The sequence below is a fragment of the Trachemys scripta genome, chromosome 15, assembly GCF_013100865.1.
Source record: "Trachemys scripta elegans isolate TJP31775 chromosome 15, CAS_Tse_1.0, whole genome shotgun sequence".
NCBI lineage: Eukaryota > Metazoa > Chordata > Testudines > Emydidae > Trachemys > Trachemys scripta.
Genome location: NC_048312.1, coordinates 14,318,348 through 14,338,461, shown reverse-complemented (window position 1 = coordinate 14,338,461; position 20,114 = coordinate 14,318,348). Strand labels below are relative to the sequence as shown.

The 20,114-nt window shown below is 43.8% G+C and overlaps 1 protein-coding gene and 1 long non-coding RNA gene across 6 annotated transcripts in view; one reads left to right on the top strand and one right to left on the bottom strand.

The window, feature by feature from the left end:
• Positions 1-20,114, top strand: part of GALNT9 (polypeptide N-acetylgalactosaminyltransferase 9) — a 681,070-nt gene that overhangs the window by 216,243 nt on the left and 444,713 nt on the right. The gene's annotated exons all lie outside the window — the stretch shown is intronic.
• Positions 1-20,114, bottom strand: part of LOC117888069 — a 29,876-nt gene that overhangs the window by 6,135 nt on the left and 3,627 nt on the right. For both annotated transcript variants that reach the window (XR_004648256.1, XR_004648255.1), the window contains exon 2: positions 16,788-16,914. This is a non-coding gene — a long non-coding RNA (uncharacterized LOC117888069). The remainder of the gene's footprint in view (positions 1-16,787; positions 16,915-20,114) is intronic.

Genomic DNA, 20,114 nt, shown 5'->3' with positions numbered 1-20,114 from the left:
GCAGAAGCAGCATGTAGCAGTGACAGCGCAAGCATGATGTTGTCTTAAGCTTTGTATGAAGTGAGAGGAAAATATTAGAGCAGGGATCTACTAGAGGATAGTGGCCCAGAAGTGGGGAAGGGTAGCTTCCAGGCAGAGCGGATTGAAAGAGGAGGATATGTCAAGGACACTAAGTGCTTTGTGGGAAAGGTGTCACAGCATCATGGGGTTATGATGCCTATCAATAAACCACTGAGTATCTAATAATGATAGCAAACATGTTCAGTGTTGTTGGTTTATGTAAGAATAGGCCTTGCATCTAGCATCTTCCTAGTTGTTCTCCTGCCTCTAGGTCAGCCACAGTTGATGGGGGCAGAGGGGATTTGCAGAAGTGCCCAGTGTTGGGCTTAACACTGTTCCCATTGAAGTCAAGATGACTTTTGAAAATCCCTTCTTTCTTTCTTTCTTTCTTTCGTCCCAGGGGTTGAAAGTTCTTAGGGGCGGAGGGAGAGTAGGAATTTTGGGCTAAGAAAAATAATTAGCAACCAGAGTATATTTAGTCTTCTAGTCATCTTCCAGGCAGGGACACGAGAGCTTTCAAAATGCTTCTCTGGTGCATATCCCATCAAACCCTGTTATAGTAGCACTGAGAATCTAGCAGGATATTCTCAATAGGAATATCCGCATCTCTGGGAAAAGCAGAAGCTGCTTCTTCTGGATGAAGAGTCCCACCTTAACCTGCACAACTGCCAGTTGTTCTAAACCTATATACCGCACTTAGGATCCAGGTTTATTCACCGATTATTAACCACATCCCCCGCTACAGTAGAAAACACATTCTGAATAAATATTGGCTGGAAGACAGCTGAAGTATTTGACTGTCATTCTTGCAAACCTGTCTTTCTCCCTCCCCTCCCATGAATTAGAATACAAAGCGATTTCCCCCACAATGCTAATGCTGTATTAGCTTTCCAACACACAAGAAGTAGGGGATTTTTTTCCTGTTTCATTTTCACAGCAGCATCTGTCTTGCACTTCTTGGCTCTATGCAGCTTCAGAAGGAGGACCTGCTTAGAAATAATGGGAAGATGTAGGAAAACCTATAGATAGGAAAAAGTTTAATTCTGGTGGTTTTGGTCATCAGACTGGGCTTGCTAGGGCATCAGTCACACAACTGAGCGTGAACTTTAATTTTTAAACCCTATCGAGATGCGAGACTTGAAATTTTTTTTTCTCTAATCAACTAAGTTAGCTGAAATGTAATGGGAGGGCATGTTTTCTGTTCGGGAGTCCTCATGTCTTCGTTAAATGACTGGCCTTTCAAAATCATGTCTGCAGGTCTTCAGCCTATTTCTCAAACTTATGTGAGCCCACTTGGGAAGACTGTAAGACATCTGGGGCTATGACAGAATAAGACATAAAGAGAGAAAGGCTTCATAGCCCATTCTTGATCTCTTAAGTCATTCCACTTTCAAGGAAAGTCCTCTGGGCCTAGTGAGGCTTCCGTAGAGAACAAGACTCTAACAGGAGAATTAAGCTCACCTGCTCTGGGAGCTTTCTGGTCAGCCTGTGCTTCCCAGCAGGACTAACTGCTTATTTACACCCCTCAACCCCCATTTTACTAACATATGGGGAGAAGCTGGCAGGGGAGAGTGGAGAAGCAGCTATAGAAAACAATAGTATAATTCTTGCCCCAGTATTTAACCTGAATCCAAGAAGCAGACTGCATTAGTCTCCTCTGAGTACCTGATGGGGCCATAATTCCATCTAAATCACACAGAGGGAGGATGGGAGCTGGATTCCACAGAGAAGAAGAGTGCTCTGGAAGTGCAGCAGTACTTGTCACAGCTGCATATATCTCCTGAAGAACGATTGCTCCCTTGCGTTGAGGCTGCTCATCAGAGCTAAGCAAGAGTGGCCGTGGCGTGTTTCATTACAGGAGCCCTGGAATAACACTTCGGGCCTTGTTCAAAGCCGCGTTTTTAATGAATGAATAATCTTCTCTTTCTGACTTTTGCCTCCACCAAGGAACTTTACACAACACAGACGGAAGGAGAAGGGGGAATTATTGACCTTTCAGCCTGAGGGATTAACAAGGGATCCTGACCATGAGGTGACAGACTGCATAATTTGCTGGCTACCAGGGCCCAAAAAGGAAGGCACGCTCCTGCTCTTCTAGGAAAGCAGACGTGCTCTCTGCACCTGCGGGGAGAATGCCAGTGTAAATCATTTCATTCATTCCTCCTCCTGGGAGCCGTTTATGTCACGTTTTAAAACTGTTCTACAGATGAAACTCAAAACCTTCCTCCGTCTTCACCTCCCATTGTAGACAGAGTAGCTGAGGGAATTGAGCGCCTTCCAAAACAAACAGGCCATTCTCTGTGAGCCCGCCAAGCTGCAGCAGCTGCAGCTGGAGACTTGGGAGGGGGAATGTTAAAGGCACAGTGTTTGTTTTTGTGCTGGCTGTTGCTCTCTGGGGACATGGGGACTTTGGTACCTGAAGGGCTTTCAAGTAGAATCATTGATTGTATACAGCAATATAAACAGGAAATGGTTTAAAAAAAAAAACAATTCCCACACAGGCTCACAAGTTTATATATGGGGAATAAAGTAGACAGTGCACTGAGTAAAAATATCCCCCTCAGGGCCGGCTCCAGCTTTTTTCCTGCCCCAAGCATGGGGGGAGGAGAAAAAAACCAAACCTGATTGAGCTGCCGCCGTAGTGCCGCTGAAGAGGAAGACGGAGTGAAGGACCCGCCGATGAATTGCCGCCGAAGACTGAAGCGGACCGATTGGGCTACCGCCGAACTGCCGACGACGACAACCTGGATGTGCCACCCCAACAACGGATGGTCTGCAGTCCCTTTCTATTGGCCGCCCCAGGCACCTGCTTCCTTTGCTGGTGCCTGGAGCTGGCCCTGATCACCCTACATCATCTAGGCTGGCCATCCTTCTCAAAGAGTGTCTGTTAGCATTTTCCTGGCATAAGGCTACTGCAGTCTGTCTCCTGGTTCTGAAGGGACTGTCAGTTCTCTGAACCAGATCAGCAACACGTGTCAATTCTGTAGCTTCAATGAAAGTCATTGGAGCTACCCCAATTAATGCCAGCTGAGGATCTGTCCGTGTCCTTACAATATGCTCCATGCCAAACATTAGAGCTTCAAAACCTGCCTTGTAGCAAAGGAAATACCTATAAACTAACAAAAGTGCAACTACTGTATTTTAGTTACTTGGATTTTTACAATCCAATGGTAGCACCCTGCATTTTTCTTGTCTCTGCTCATAGCTACAGTAGGAATATTTGGTGGCATATCAGTCTCCTGGCTCCCTCTGCAGCCACATTATCTCTTGCTGGGAGGCTTTCCATGCAATCCCAATATTTACTCACTTCTGGCCTGTGGCCTCTTTTGGGAAGAGAGGGAGGTTATACTCTGCACTTTGTTTCATGGAAGGCCAGTTTCTGCAGGCTAAGAGGGTAAGCTAATTCATTCATTATTAGTAATTCTGAGGAGGAGTTGAGTAAAGGAATCTGAGCTGTGAAGGCTTTTATGCCCTAAATGTATGTAACAATTTTGTGACAGCACATGTTTAAACTAATTTTATTTTATTTTTTAATCACCTCAACAGCATGGCTGGTTTTGACTAGCTCCAGGGTCACTCTGGGGACTGGCAGTAGCAGCGAGTACTAGCTGTACCCTGAAAGCAACTATTTTCGTGGTTCTTGCTGCTGGAAGTTTTCAGTACTATCAAGTGGGAACTTGGCCCTCTCTGTTGAGAGAGGAATTTCTACTAAACGAGAAGCAAAGCGGAATAGAGGAAGGATGGCGTGGTGGCTGAGACACTGGATTGGTCTCAGGAGATTTGGATTCAGTTCCTAGCTCTGCCACATATTCCCTCTGTGATCCCAGGCAAGCCACTTAATCTCTGTGCCTCAGTTCCTCATCTGTAAAATGGAAATAACAACCCTTATCTGTCTTGTCCATGTAGAACGCAGGCTCCTCAAGGGGCTGTCTATGTCTATGAGCAGCACCTAGCACAATAGGGCTGCTGGGTTTTATGGTGATGAAAATAATAACCTCAATAAATCATACACCACGCTTGGTTTCAATGTGAAATGAAAACTCGAGTGACGGAAACTAAAGACAGCAATGAACTATGCAGAGTTACATTTGTAAAAGCTTAATTGGCAAAGGTTTAGGGAATTAGGTGCCTGCCATAAGTCCTAATCTTGGGCTCTGCACCCTGTTGGTAATCTGTGAGCTATATCCCTCTTCATTATGTATGAATCTAATTTTCCAAAAGCATAAACGTGGCCTCCAAGGGCGCACACATTAATAGCATTTGAATGAACCAATTTGTTTCCTGCCCAATGTGTTTATCTTCCAGCTCTTAGTTCTGTGTGCCAGTGGAAAGGTTAATGACTCACAGCTCCCTGGCAAATGATGCACTGATTTAACCTCTGTGGTGGCTTGATCTTTAATTGTCTTTGGCCTTTAGTGTGTTGAAAGTTAACAGCTGCATTCTGGACGCTAGCTGATGTGGGAGAGGGGTCTCTTTAAATGAGTGCACACATCATGGGTTAAATGAAACCCTCTTGCTCACTACAACTTATCGAGGTGCTGAAGCATGTGTCTAACTTCACAGTCCCATTGGCTTCAGTGGCACTTCTCGTGTGCCTACGGTAAGCACTTGCTGAATGAGAGCCTAAATCAGGAGTAACTCTCAAGTCCAATGGAAATACCGTGGCATAGGTGAGGGGTGGAGGTAGAGAAAAGGCCCTACATTTCTTTCCCAGCCCTGCTTAGTGCCACATTACAGTCAAGCCACTGGGAAGAGATGATAGCTTTCTTTGACAGGGTTACTGGCCTAGTGGATAGGGGGAAGCAGTAGACATGATGTATCTTTATTTTAGTAAGGCTTTTGACACAGTTCCCCACAAAGTTCTCATAAGCAAACTAGGGAAATGTGGTCTAGATGAAATTACTATAAAATGGGCGCACAACTGTTTGAAAAAAGCCTACTCAAAGAGTAGTTCTCACTGGTTCGCTGTCGAAGTGGGGAGGATGGATTCAGAAGGGTCCTGCATGAGTCTGTCAATCAATATTCTTAATAATGATTTGGATAATGGAGTGGGGAGTATGCTTATAAAATTTGCTGATGACGCCAATCTGGGAGGGGTTGTGAGCACAAAACACCTGTCAGGGATGGTCCAGGTTTACTTGCTCCCACCTCCGCACAGGGGGATGGTCTAGATGACCTCTCAAGGTCCATTACAGCCCTACATTTCTATGACTGCAAGAGACCTAGAGGTTATATAATTCTATGAAATGTTCCCAATTAAACCAAACAACTAGTATCTTGCCTGGTTCAAGGCCATGCTAAACCTTGCAAACCTGGGCACAGTTTTGACCATATTAGGGCAATTCCTGGTTTTGCATAAAAAATCAAGCAAAATATTCTATTTTGCACAATTTTGATATGAAACCAGGTGAAACTTACTTGTTTTCATTGAGATTTTAGGTTGGTTTGAACCAAAAACTCATCACATAAGAGCAGTCATACTGGGTCAGACCAGTGGTCCACCTAGCCCAGTATCCTGTCTTCAGACAGTGTCCAGTGCCAGATGCTTCTGAGAAAATGAACAGAACAGGGCAATTATTGAGTGATCCATCCTCTGTTATCCAGTCCCAACTTCTGGCAGTCAGTCAGAGCCCGGAGTTGCATTCCTGACCATCTTGGCTGATAGCCATTCATGGATGTATCCTGCATGAACTTGCCTTGTTCTTTTTTGAACCCAGCTATACTTTTGGCCTTCACAACATCCCCTGGCAATGAGTTCCACAGGTTGACTGTGCTTTGTGTGAAGAAATACTTCCTTTTGTTTGTTTTAAATCTGCTGCCTATTAATTTCATTGGGTGACCCCTGGTTCTTGTATTATGTGAAGGGGTAAATAACACTTCTTTATGCACTTACTCTACACCATTCATGATTTTATAGACATCTATCATTTGCCTCCTTAGTTGTCTCTTTCCCAAGATGAACAGCCCAGTCTTTTAAATCTTTCCTCATATGGAATCTGTTCCATACCCCTAATAATTTGTGTTGCCCTTTTCTGTACTTTTTCCAATTCTAATATATCTTTTTTGAGGTGGGGCAACCAGGACTGCATGGCAGTATTGAAGGATGGACGTACTATGGATTTATATAGAGGCATTATAGTATTTACTGTCTTGTTATCAATCTGTTCCCTAATAGTGCCTAACATTCACAGTTCAGGGCTGGCAGCCCAGACATTAAAGCAAAGAAATGTTTCCCAAGAAAGAAAGAAAATAGTCTCTGTGTCCCGAATGTCTGGGGAAGAAACCATCCAAGAGGCAGTGGGAGGGGAATGGATGCTACCACGTCCCCCTTGAAAACACCAGTCAGGATCTGACTGCAAGAGACCTAGAGGTTATATAATTGTCCCCAGTCCTGGTGCAGAGGCAGGGGGGGAATGCTGTCTTGGAGGTTTGTGCTTATTGAATTCAGACCAGCAGGGTGTTGATTTCACAGCCTACTTCATATAAAATGAACCAGAGGGTTGCATTTGCACACAGCATCATGAGTCAAGTACTGCAGATTTGTCTGGTTCTGTTGTCACTGTTGGCTGTCATTCTGTAACATGCTGAAAATTCAGGACTCCTCTTTTGGAGGTCTGAGGAGCTGAATCCTGGATCACCTTTGCTCGTCCACGTGAGAACCTCTGAAAGTTGTCTCTGTAAATTAAACTAACTCATCATTCAGCAAATACTTAAGAATAACAAACACATCCCCAGCAATCAGGTTTGGCCTGTGAATGTTTTGTAAGCAGGGGAAAAGGTGCTAAACTCAAAATGAATATTATTGCCAATGAATAATGGCCAAAATGTTCAAATAGGAGGGTCTAAAGCTAGACACTTAAATCCAAATTTAGACACCTCCATTAAGTGGTTCTGATTTTCAGAGTTGTTGAGCAACAGAATATGTCATAATGCCAGTGTATAAATCCATGGTACACACCCTGAATACTGCACTCTGGTCACCTCATTTCAAAAAAAGATATATTAGAATTGGAAAAGGAGCAGGGAAGTGCAACGAAAATTATTAAAGGTATGGAACAGCTTCCATACGAGGAGAGATTAAAAAGACTGGGACTTTTCAGCTTTGAAAAGAGACTACTAAGGGGGGATATGATAGAGGTCTATAAAATCATGAATGGCATTAAGAAAGTGACCGGGTAGTGTTATTTACCCCTTCACATAATACAAGAATCGGGGTCACCCAATGAAATTGATAGGCAGTAGGTTTCAGACAAATATAAGGAAGTACTTCACACAATGCACAGTCAACTTGTGGAACTCATTGCCAGGGGATGTTGTGAAGGCCAAAAGTATAATGAGGTTCAAAAAAGCATTAGGTAAATACATGGAGGATAGGTCCATCGATGGCTTTTAGCCAAGATGGACAGGGCTGCAACCCCATGCGCTTTGGTGTCCCTACACCTCTGACTGCCTGAAACTGGGACTGGACGATAGGGGATGGATCACTCAAAATTGCCCTGTAATGTTCATTACCTCTGAAGCAACTAGCCCTGGCCACTGACAGAAGCAAGATACTGGACTAGCTGGACCATTGGGCTGACCCAGTATGGCCGTTCCAATGTTATCTGAAGCTTGGTCTGAAGTCAATGCTCAGCATCTCTGAAAATCAAACTACTTAGTTAGGTGCTTAAATGTGGATTAAAGTGTGGGATTTTCAATTAGGAGCTCAAGAAAAGAGTGACTCCTTTTAGACACCCAGTTTTGAAAACTGTAGCCAGTTAGTCCAATTATGGTTGTTGTTTGTTTCCTCTTTATGGCCTGAATAGTTAGCCAAAGTTCAGGAGCCTGCAGGTTGTTTCTGTTAGGATCAGAAATTGATGATGGAGTCATGGATCTTTGTTGCAGTCCTGTTTGTTCACAAAGTACATACAAAGTCCTGGTTCCCCAAACACAGCAGGAGTCAAACCGCAGAAGATAGTTTCTCTGTTCACGGTTCTGAGCATCTTTCAGCCAGCACTCAGTCCCCAAAGCTCTGTTTCTCTAGGCTTTACTCAGGCCCAGGCTCCCTCTTCATGTTCAGATGGGGACTGTCCTGGCTCTCTCTCCTTGCTTCACTGGTCTTTCTCTCCCTCCCCCCACCCATAGTCACACACAACTCCACCAAGCAGTGCCCCACAAAAACTTGTCACAGCTGCATATATCTCCTGAAAAACGATTGCTCCCTTGCGTTGAGGCTGCTCATCAGAGCTAAACAAGAGTGGCCATGACGTGTTTCATTACAGGAGCCCTGGAATAACACTTCGGGCCTTGTTCAAAGCCACGTTTTTAATGAATGAGTAATCTTCTGTTTCTGACTTTTGCCTCCACCCACCTAGTTCTAATTCCTGAATGGACTCACATGCGCCTGTGTTTTGGTTTGAGGCCCATATACTTCTTTACATTCATCCTGAATGCTGTTAGACTCCCCAGCAAGGTTTAACCGTGCCTATAACAGTATCATTATTTGTAGGCCGCCAATCAAGGTTCAAAGTCCTTTTGTGTTAGGTGCTGTACACACTCATAATGAACAAATGACTCCTACTCCAAAGAGCTTACAATTGAAGTATGAGAGATATCAAGTGAACGTCGCTGAGTGGGGCGCACAAGATGATGATGAGATGTATTTGTTCAAATCTGTACAGATTCCATGCTTTCTAAATTAACTCTGGAGCTATGGCAGAAGAATAAGCAATGTTAACTAGGCAGGCACGGCAGCCTGGAAGCAAAAAGGGAGGGTTATTTCTAAGCCTGCGTAACAATTAACTTTGTGAGCCCCACTGGGTTTTATAGGAACTAATCAGGGCCATGAGCTCTGAGGTGCAGGAGCTAAACAAATGCATAAAAAAATAAATACATGTCAAAAAACCTCTGTCTTTTCCCCATTGCCCCCTCGGTGGGTTAATCTTGGATCTGAATGAAAATTTAAGTGTGTCTAAATGTAGCCTTGTTCCTGATAGAGGGAGTGGATATGTCATCAGTGATCTGTCAGAGTCAATAACATTCCGCTGTCAGCCCAGGAGTTTTGCCTCAAGATCTAACATTTCTGTCTGAATTACCAGCTAATGCGCTGACAAATTGCCTGTGATTTTTCTTTTTTTCTCCCTGAGTGGATGTGCCTGGTCTGCAGATTAGGTAAACGCCGCCTCGCCTGGTGTGTCGCGGTGGCGGTTGATTTCCAGCGAGACGGTTTCTGTCAGGCTGTGGAAGTGGGAGGGTGTCAAGGTAACAGACAGACAGCCAATGGGATTACATAGGAAAGGCTGCAGATGTGTTCTGGCTTAGGCCTGTAGTGGAACAGCTACAATCCACTCCCTGGAAGCTACTCCCCGATTAGGACAACGAGAGGTGTGTGTGGGGAGGGCGGCGGGGGGGAAGTTCAGAGAGTGATAGGATTTTGGTAGCAGTACTGTAAAGGTTTCCTTTACTCGTGCTGCGTTTGGGGAATGAGGGAAACCACATGCAAATTATGCTAATATCACTTATTGTGCTAAATTGTATGTAGCATGAGTGTGTAGGTGGCTCAATGCATCAGTTTCCTGGCTTTTCATCGGTGAAGAGGTGGACGCAGGTGCTGACTGAGGAGACACATTTTAGTGAATTTAGTATTCACACTAGGCACTTGTAGACATTTGTCCTTGGCATAAAACCAACATGTGATATTGCAGTCTCTGTTCAAAACTGGCCCGGCTGTCATAAGATGTTTTAGGTCATGCTTGCAGGGCCTTGCCAGAGCCCTGTGATGAAATCTGCCTCCTCTTTGTTTAGCTGTTAGTCTCTCTGTTTAATGTACACTTATCTTTTAAAAATAATGGAGGATATACTCCTTTTACCACAGGCACTGCAGGATACATCTTACAAAGCAATGGTAGCTACTACTGGAAGGCATTCAAAGAACAAATCTCTGTTTCTAGCCACAGCTACAGGACATCAAAAGCACAATCAAACCTAAGCTTCACCAGCTCCAACTGCCTGGTCTCTGCCTACCTGAATTTGCAATGGTCTGTTTGTGAGTTTGCTGTAGAGATGATTTTCCATGAAGCATGATTTGTTTCTTGAGCACTGTGGCATTGTGGGTCCCCAATTATGATCTTGGAATAGGATCATGAATAAGGAATGGGGAAAATGAAGTCCTCATTCATGTGATCATCATCTTCTCTTACACTAGCTGTTAGTTTCCCATGGACGTTTTCTCTCTGTGTGTCTCCTGACTCCCCCACTCAGTCTAGCCACTGTTAGGGTGACACCTTTTTCTTCTACAGCTGTTCCCATCTGGAACAGCCACATTGCTCCACTACAAATGACTTTCCACCGTGTCTCAAATCTCAGAGGAAAACATTGTTTTTTGTGCCACCTCTCTTCTTGCAATTTATTATTTAACTCCATTATTATATTATTCAAACTCTGTGAAAAATTTTACGATAGAGTTGGTATGAAAGATACTGCACAAAACACACTTGTCTTGTTGTGGACTGGGAGGTTAGTGGTCCCAAACGCATTTTAGAGCAGTGGGACTTTGGAAGCTAACTCCCTTAGACTTCTTTTGACAATCCCAGCCCTGTATAATTTTGTAAACCTGTAAAACAAAGATGAGATGTGTCAGATTATTACACTTCCAGTCTCATAAGAATGGTTTAAAAAAAAAAAACACTTGGAAGACAATTACGGACATGCACATCATAAAGACATCTAGATGCTTGACAAATGAGCTGTGGCAGCAGAATATTCTTGCATTATGCTAAGAAACCAAATGACTAAAGGCAGAGGCATTTATAATCCTTCTCAGGCATTCGAATAAACACACACAGCAACCAGTAATAGAAATGCAGTTTTGGAAGCTTTTTGAGCAATTTCAAGATAGGCACATTGATTGTTCTTTTATTACATGTGCAGTGCATAGTGTTTGAAGTGAGTGAGGGGAGAAAAGCAATGGGCCATTGCAATACACAACATCATACTTATAAGTAATTATTAATTATAAGTAATTAAAGCAATGGGAGGAGAATGATAAAAGAGGGATTTAGGCAGCTTTGCTACTCACTGTACCAGCTATAAATATTTGGAAATTGATATGCAATGTACATAAATAAACTTATTATGATGGAAATTAGGAGCTATCACTGCAAATTATCATTGCTTATAAAAATAATTTGTCACCTTGAATTCCAAGTGGATTTTCTGCATTATTTGAAATGCACAAAAGCAAATCAAAAGGTAATCCCTTTGGTTTTTAAGTAGCATTATATGTGCTAAGGACAAGGAAGATAAAATCTTTAAAGAAGCCATGGAAGATGGATTGCGTTTAGGATAGACTGAAGACCCAATGAATATTAGGTATAGCAAAGGCCACAGGAAACAGAGATAGGGAGATGAAATGGTAGGATTTTCAAGAGCTGCAGTATGTGGACATATTTAGCTAAGGATAAGAAGTGGCTGATTGAGGCTGTTCACTCATAACGATCCTTTCAGTTAGAAAAAGTCAATAAAGAATGTTAGAAGTAATTACCAGAATGACAGCCAACACCCTCAGCTGTATTGTTCATGCGGTGTGATGTCATAGGCTAGTAATAGTTTTAATTATTCATCTAGGACACAAAAGCCTCATTAAGAGGGCTGGAGCACAGATGTAAAATATAAGGACTGATTTTACTATCTGTTACGGGACTTACAGAGAAGAGATACAGCTATATAGATGCAAGGTTACGTAGATAGTTAATATAAAGCATATTTTCTGCTGATATGCAACGCTGTTGGTAAATTGTGGGACCAATAAAGTTGTTGTTGTGCGAGGCAAATGGCATCCAGAATGTACAATTTTTAACACGATCTGCATTCTACGCTGCAGTTTGTAAATGGGCCTGGAGAATGAACCACCCTCTGCACCTCCCAAATCAGCCGCTCAGGCTAGAGTGGAGGCATCTTGGCAAAGCAAGTGGGGGAATTGGTACTGCCATTGTCTGTATTGTACCCATCCTGTGGGGAAAGAGAAGATTTGGTGTGTGCAGGACTGTCAACCTGGCTTCCTGCACAAGCACTAAAATTAGCTTAAAACCGATTTCTTTACATTCCCCTACTCCTGCCCCCACATGGTTTTAATTTTCCTGGAAAACTAAACTTGCAAATTCAGAAATAACACATAACAATAGGCTAATGTTCCCATTACCTCCAGTGTTGCCAAGGCTAACAATGGTCTTGTGAATCACATAATATTTGGTGGTCCCAGCTTTCTGGTTCATGTGATTACGTGAAAATTTCAGCTTTTATTTTTTAAAAAGTAAGTTTAATGGTTGCAGAGAATAGTTTGAAAATGTGACCCAATTGTACCCTAAAGGCTCAAAAAATAGAAAGCAAATAAAAAGCACCGAATATTTATCACTTTAAAAATAATCTCATGCTAGGGTTGCCAACTGTCTAATCACACAAAGCCAAACAGCCTTGCCCCACCCCCTGCTCTGCCCCTTCTCTGAGGCCCTGCCCCCACTCCCTCTATCCCCCCTTCCTCCATTGCTTGCTCTTCCCCACCCTCACTCACTTTCATTGGTCTGGGGCAGGGGGTTGGGATGTGGGAGGGGATGTGGGCTCTGGGTTGGGGGGGTGGGACCGAAGGGTTCCGAGTGTGGAGGGAGCTCCGGGCTGAGCTTGGGGCAGGAGGTTGGGATGCAGAAGGGGGTGCAGGGTGTGGGCTCTGGGAGGGAGTTTGGGTGCGGAAGGGGGCTTGGATGCGGGAGGGGGCTCAGGGCTGGGGCAGGGGGTGCAGGAGGGGGCTCAGGCAGGGGGTGGGGTGTGTGCAAGAGGGGGTATGGCCTCCGGCTAGGCAGCACTTATCTCGGGTGATTCCCGGGGAGCAGCCGGCACGTCTGGCTCCTAGGCTCAGAGGTGGATAAGTGGCTCCACGCTCTGCCCCAACCTGCAGGCACCGCCCCCACAGCTCCCATTGGTTGGGGTTCCCGGACAATGGGAGGTGTGGAGTCGGCACTCGGGGCAGCGCACAGAGACCCTCTGCCCCCACCCCTCAGGGGCCGCAGGGATGTGCTAGCTGCTTCCGGGAGTGGTGCAGGGCCAGGGCAGGTAGGGAGCCTGCCTTAGCCCTGCTGCGCCGCTGGACTTTTAGTAGTCTAAAATCTCCCAATTTGGCTTCAATGGCTTCTGGGAGATCAAGCCTGATTCCAGGAGACTCCTGGCCAAATGGTGGGAAGGGGGATTGGCAACCCTATCTCATACCAGTCTCATGATTTTCGGTGGAGGAGGGGCTGTCATAATTTTTCAGCATCTGGGGTGGACAATTCTGTACTTTCTATTCCTATTTGGGCCAAAATATCCATTCTCAAAATACTTTGGTATTTCTGCTTCCAGTAACAACTAGGAAGTACAGAAGTGAGAAAAAAATAAAGGGGACAGTTACCTGAACTTTTTCAATCATCAGTAAAAGTTTTAGGGGGTGTTTTGACGGAGAAGGATGGCCTTGTGGTTACAGCGCTGAATTGTGCTTTAGGGGATGTGGGTTCAATTCCTAGTCCTGCCATAAACCTGCAGTTTTGGTCAAATTACTTAATCTCTCTGTGCCTTAGTTCCCTATTTGTAAAACCAGGATATGAATGCAGCCATTCTTCTACCCTGGATTGAAAGTAATTTTCAGTAGTGACTAGCTAAGCAACAGGTGCTACTGCAATACAAATAACAATAATGATAATGAAGATTTGAGTCACTTATTGCTTTCTTTAACTGGGTGCCCTGTCCCTTTAAGAGCAGGCTTGGGTCAGCCCATTCCAGCTCCAAGGTCTGGCCCTTTACGGACAGGCATTGTGGGACCTGTAGAGCCCTGTAAGGATCATGTGATTGCAAGCTAGCAGCAAACCTTGCTGGGAGATTGGGGCAGGTTTATATAAGGCAAGCTCTGCGCTATGTCTGAAGAAACCATTATTGAGGCAGGACTTGATGTGGGACTCTCAATTGAGGGAATTAGAAGAGGAACTGCAGGCAGCAGCTGTTGGGAATCTCTTCATGTGAGGGGCCCAGCAGTGGTTTGTTTAAGCCCAGGGAAGATGCCTGAGCCACAAGAACTGTGAGAAGGAGCCCATGTGGGCTGTGCTAAAGCATTGTGGGGTGCCTGAAAAAGAGACTGGTGATATTGGAAGTGGTGCTAGAAGCTGTAAAGCAGAGAGTGTAACTTGTAGGTAAAGGGCAGCCAGCTCTTTCATGGCTTTCAGTCCCGGGGCTGGGCTCTCCTACAATGCCACCTAGATGGGATGGGGTGGAAACACCTGTGGCCCAAGGCTGAAGAACTTTTGTGAGCCCTACACCAACGGGCAAAGTATTATTTTACTGTTTAGCCTGGGGAGGGTGAATCTTGATTGGCAGCCTTCCGCGCTGAGGAGTGAAGGCTATGGCCCAGAGCAAGTCAGAGACAACTGTATCTTGTTAAGGAGTTCTGTTGACCCTGGAAGGTTAGAACTTCATTGCTTTGCCCAGAGGGCCCAACCACCCAAGATCATGGGGAAACTGAGGCACTGAGCTGGAGTGGAAACTGAGGCAGCAGAAACATCCTGATGCTGGACCAGGTAAGTGGTGCTCGTACACACCCATTTTTAACAGCTAGGGATGCTGGATGGGTTCTGTGAAGGGGAGGGGTCCTTAAAAAGGCTACAGCATGAATCCATATAAACCTTTTCATGTTATCTGTCTAAGCTACCACAATGATATTTCAATGATGAGCCTGTGTAGGTAGGAATGTCTTCAAAAATTTGCCACGTACAGTGCATGAACGCTGTTTCTCTTGCCATTAAAATTTCATGTAAAAGTACCATAGACTGCTCCTGTGTCCTATTTATAGATATCTATCTTACTGCCTTCAACAACATTATTAAGCTCTTTTACTACAGAAAGCTAGCCTGAAAATGAGTCGACCTGGTAAATAAAACATGCACTTGCTTTTTCTACCATACTTAGCTCCACAGAGAACTATACTGAGTATGTATTTTCCATATATTTGTGTCAACACATTATTATATATGCCTACATCCATAGCCTGCCAATTGTGTTCATAGCACTGACTTGTCAAGACTGTGCTGGGGGTGGGGAGGAGTAACAGGTTCCTGATTTCAAAGCCCAGAGAGGCTGTGCAAGGGCTTCAGGGGGGCTATGTTGAAGTCCCTCTGTCCCTTTGCTGTTTAAGGGCCCTTATAGCTCTCACAGTATCACTGTTGTATTTCCCCGCTTCAAGGATTCAACCTACAGTAAAAGGAGGACTTAAAATGCTTGCTAATTATTTTGTTAATCAAGGTTTTCTGCTCCATATTATTAACGAGGCAAATTAAAGCAAGAGTCTGTGGTGCCCAGAAAACATCTGCTCGACAAAAATGAAATGTCAAACAAAACGGAATTCCCTCTGTGGCTCATTTTCATCCAGCTGTGCCTGACTGTACAGGAATGATGGGAGGCAGTTACCCTTTTTCTGTAAATTGAGAATGAGTTTGGCGGGTAACCTCTAGGCCTCTGCTAACCAGTCCCTAGCGAGATAGGTCTCGTGGTAGATTCCCACACAGTGAGCCACCAGATTGTACACATGTGCAACCCTGCCGATGCCAAGAGCAGTGTGCGCCCCGGAGATTGTAAAGTGACTGCTGGTGCAATCATACGCTGTCCTTAAGGGCACGCTTCTTGATCTTAATTTCTCTCCCCTCCTCACCCCTTCAAGGCCATCGCAAAGACTAGCATTTGCACCTCCTATGAGAACAAGTGATTGCTGGACACCACTTTGTTTCATTTTTTTTTAAAGTCATTCATCTCTGTAGTTTAATTATTGGGGTATTTTAAAAAATGGAGGCAGTATGGCCTAGTGGTCTGACCTTCAGCAAGACACTTTCCCTCTGTAACTTAGTTTCCTATCCCAGCCTCTGTTTGTCTTATCTGTTTAGGCTGTAAGCTCTTTGGTGCAGGCACTGTCTCTCACTGTGTGTTTGTACAGCACCCAGCACATCAGCCTGTTGATCTCAGTTGGGGTCTCTGGGTGCTTCTAAAATGCCACTGCTGTTGCCTCATAATAAGAGTGGAGGTTGGCATCCCCGTGTGTGGATGCAGCTAGTAGCCCAAAACTTGCACCCCCTTTATCTGCAAATGAATCAAGGGTGCAAACCTGAATACTTAATATTGTAATCAGAGGTGTAAGTAGTTAGAGTTCCACCTCAAATTTGGGGGTGGGGGGAAACGGAAAAGGGGGGGGGTCACACACAAGAATGGCCACCATTTTGAAAACTTTGCCCAGCGTCTCCAAGTCCACGCTGCTGTTTATCCTGTGAATAGGTCTGAAGCAAAAGAGGACTTGTACGTTGACTGTAACAGGGTGTCATTCTGCTGAGCTGCTGTGGAGCAAGGGAGGAGCTGAAGATGAGATTTACAGCTTTGAATTAGAATCTGAATCCAAACATCACCAATATGGGAGGTGAAAGGGTGGGGTGGTTTGAGTCTCTCTCTGGGCTTGAGGAAACATTAACTATGGACCTGACCTGAAGTCCATGCAAAGACTCCAGTTGATTTTAAGTGAGCTTTGGAGCAAACCTAACTGGAAATTCACCATCCTAAGGGATAATGGCTAGGTATTGATACTTGAAAAAATGGATTCTGGGGAAAGGGAATCTTCTATGTTCCTGCTGGAAACCTGGGGGTCTTCCATCCCTCTAACACTCTGCATGTGTACACCATACGTTCTGGCTGACCTTGAATGAACTGGACTCCTTTGAGAGCCTGCCAGTGTTGCTTCACATGGGGTCCCTGCTCAGGAATCCTGCAAGATGCTTCTTCCTTGCGTTGCCTAGGTGCACTGCCTCCAAAGCGTCCCAGTTCCTGAAGATCACAGGAAGACCAGAAATCCAGCCTCAGTCTCTTGCATGCCAATTCAGACAACAAGTACTAGTCAAACACATGCTGTTAACAAGCTAAAGTGTATTGCCAACAACATATTTCATTTCCTTTAGGATCCAAAAGAGAAAAAGTTAATGTATAACTACATGCACCAAAAAAGTTACCAAGAGCCTTGGCCGTTGTTTATACATTTAGATGCTGTGATTAAATTACATACATAATGCATAGTGTTTGTAATACATTATTAATAATAATAATACTGTCTTGTATTATTCAGATATAAGAAGCATGCTCCCGGTGATGGTTCATTGGTCTGTTCACACACAATTTTCGTACATCTCTAAAGATTACCATTTTAACAGCTTTCTGTATGGATACTGCCAGGCAGTTACATTTAACAGTGCATAAATCTAATTCCCTCTGCACTCAATTTTCTCAGGCAGCAGAATCAATTTGAATCTGTCAGGATTTTATTCTAAAGTCTATTAATGCCTCCTGCCTTTTCCTGTCTTCTCTCTCTCAACAATCTCATCCTTTCATGAATTCACTCAGCTGCAGAAAAAGATGGCCTTCTGCTACAAACAGTCTTTTATCTCTTTACAACGAAACCTAATTAGGCATGAAGGAGACACAGAGGGTCACAATTAGCCATCCAGCAATAAAGGTTAACAGTTGTGAAATCCTATAATAATGCTGTTGAACTTTGTTATTATCAATAATGATGGACTTTGACAAGGTCAATTTCATTATTCTTAAGAGCCAGACTCCTCTAAAGCTCTGAACATAGCTATCACATTAACACGTCTTCCCAGCCTTCCCCCACATCCTGGGTTCTAACACTGTAATTGCTAACACCCCATTGGGCGGCACAGCCCATTGGGTAGAATATAAATAGGCTTGGAAAGATTCGTTTTTTATCTATGTGTCGATAAACTTTTATTTCACTGTACACACTAATTGAGGGGAAATATTTCCATTGATAACAGAAATTTACAGATGGCACAAATCAGAAAAATGCTGCTTGAGAAATGATCAGAGTTTGATTTAAGGATATTTACTTTGTAGATGTTGACAGTTTGTGTTTTTAACAGTTCAATCTCAGCATCTAGTGTCATTAAATAATGACACCCCACCCCCATAATTTCCCCTAACTGTGAGAATTTAAATCAACAGAAATCTTTTAAAAATGCTTAAAACTAAAAATTGATATTATCCATCAAAATAAAAAAATATAAAACTTGAATTCTGTAAAGCGTAAATATAGGGCATGCTCTGTTTCTCTTCCCCACCCCCACTTGGGTTTGCTTTCTCTAGTTCTTAATTATCTGCAACAAAGAAACAAGTATCGGCAAGTATGATTTCCTTTCTATGTTTGAATTAAATGATTGCGCCAGATAAACATTTAGATGGGGTGGTAACAGGAAAATAACACAAAGGCATGTTGGTAAAATATTTTTAAGGGTAGACTGGAAATGGAGACATTCACTGCTGTTAAAGGCAAATTTATTGACAACTGGTGATGGGATGTGTGACATTTTCTAGGAATTTATGGGGAAAAAAATTTCCCACCTAATTTAATATGGACCAAAGCCATCAGATTCTTTTGAAATTGCTCTTAAAAATCTATAGAATTTAATGGATTCTTTCAAAAAAATGTTAGAACCACCCTAAAGAATGGTGTGGTCAACCTGCTGAAAAGTACTGTAGGTTAATGTAATAAATAATACAATTTAATAGTTCCCTTCCAGAAGGGAGATCACTAAGCCTGCAACATGGCACTCTGGTTTACTCCATGTGAAGATATTGTACTATGGACACGTTCCAATGTGCTGCTTCTTTTCTGGCCTGCCTGGGCCGGCATACTCCTGCCATGACCTTCCAGCTCAGGTCTGCATTGCATCACACACACTCTTTGCATACGTGGCTCTCTTAATGTGATGTGAATGGAAGGCCTGCACCTGGGAAGAGCGCGGAGTATACAGTAGAGATCAGTGCTGCCGCCTGGAAAAGTGAATCCTGCCTTGTATCTTGTTGGATGCGGTGTCCTTCCAGAGGATAGGAGCAATAATAGGGCTTATTGATGGCAAGCTGGACATTTGCAAGCTTTCCCCCGGTGCTCCATGTGTTCCTCTGGGTTTGTTGTTCACCACCATACCCATTCGGTATCGCTGAATGATGTATACCTGTTGTTTCTGTTAAGCAGCAAAATGCTGACTAAAAAGATTCTGATAAAAAGGCTGGCTACTGAAGTTGCACATGCCCAGCTGGAGAGAAACTAGGCTGAGTTTCTGCCCTTCGAGAGCGTTTCAATTGGATTACCTTCTTAAACTATCCTTTTTGGTTTCTCACCAAGCTGCACTGAACCTTATACAACTCCCATAGGATGACTGAGACAGCATGCATAATCTAACCAGCTCCTACAGGACTAGATAGCTGCTGAACAGGTAATTCATGAGTCTATTATACCCTCTACATGCTTGCATAGATAGCAGCACTGCACAGTTGCTTGTATGAGTAAAATCCAACCAACCTCCCCACGTCGACTTTTATGCTATCCACAGACTCCACGATTGAGGCAGTGTTTGACAAGAGGCAATATGTGCTGCAAGCATTGCTTAATTCATGGTCCAAGGGTGAAATTCAAAATGCATTTTCAGGGAGCATGGGTATAAATCATAGGATGCCTTAAGAATGTTCTTCCAAGAATCCTGCTTCGTTGCCTCCCTGCTTCCATGTGCTTGCCAAGGACATCTCGACGGTCAGAAACAGATCTGCAGCTGGTGCAAATCAGCACAGCGCCACCGATGTCAGAGTTGGGTGTATTTACACTAGCTCAGGATCTGGCACAATGGGTCTGCATAAGATTGGATGAAAATATCTGAGCACACAAGGTGGAAAAAGGGTAACAGCAGATAAACTCTGGAGACCAAAGTTGCTAAGAGGCTAAGATGGATGCCCGTATCCTCCCCCTTGTTTAGCTGAAAAAGAATAAACAAGATGCCAGAAAAATCCATTTAAAATTCAATCTATCAATTTAAAATCCAATTAGACATGTTGCTGGCATGTAAAATTTGGTAACACTTTTAACTTCCAGGTCTGGATAAAAGAAGATTGCTTTCCCAAATACTTAGAATAATGAAACCACCTTATAATCAACTTTAATAAGGTGGAATCCGCCTATC